General features: G+C 38.0%; 1 protein-coding gene across 1 annotated transcript in view; it reads left to right on the top strand.

Annotated features, from left to right (window-relative positions):
* The window catches only part of LOC119592610, a gene marked incomplete in the record, with an annotated part of 62,268 nt that overhangs the window by 52,846 nt on the left and 8,875 nt on the right, over positions 1-547 (top strand).

The raw sequence follows: 547 nt of genomic DNA, 5'->3' as shown, positions 1-547 counted from the left end.
AAGTTTACTTTCTCTGCCCCTATATATCCTTCAGTTTCATAATTTCTGCTAAGTTCGTTCTCCCTATTATGCATTTTACTCTTTACGTACGTATACCTCTCGTAAATACTCTTGGAAATTAGTAAATATGATTGTTTAAGTGTTTATGATATACAAAATTCATTACATGTATATCATACCAGTGATGCTGAAAACGAAGTATATAGATAAGTAACTAGACATATGAAAGCACATAGATAGCTAAATGAAGGCATGGTATTGTTTTTACAGTAAGTTACCATCTAAATCACAGGACAGAACGAGCAGAAACCTGTCTTTCCGATTGCCTGCTTCCTATAATCTACTTCCCAGACGCCGCGAAAGCTAGCATCTTCTCGCTGCGTCTCAGCACTTAGTGTCCGCAATCCGCTATGTCTGCTTAACTGACGCACACAAGCACATTTTCCCGTCTCCGTGAGCAGTGTTTTTGCACTTCCAAAAAAGGAGGTAAATCTCACGATGTGTCTTTTTGGATTATGCGGTTCATTTGCACTACATTAAGATATGT

This window comes from Penaeus monodon, chromosome 30, assembly GCF_015228065.2.
Source record: "Penaeus monodon isolate SGIC_2016 chromosome 30, NSTDA_Pmon_1, whole genome shotgun sequence".
NCBI lineage: Eukaryota > Metazoa > Arthropoda > Malacostraca > Decapoda > Penaeidae > Penaeus > Penaeus monodon.
This window is presented reverse-complemented; position numbering and strand designations above follow the sequence as displayed.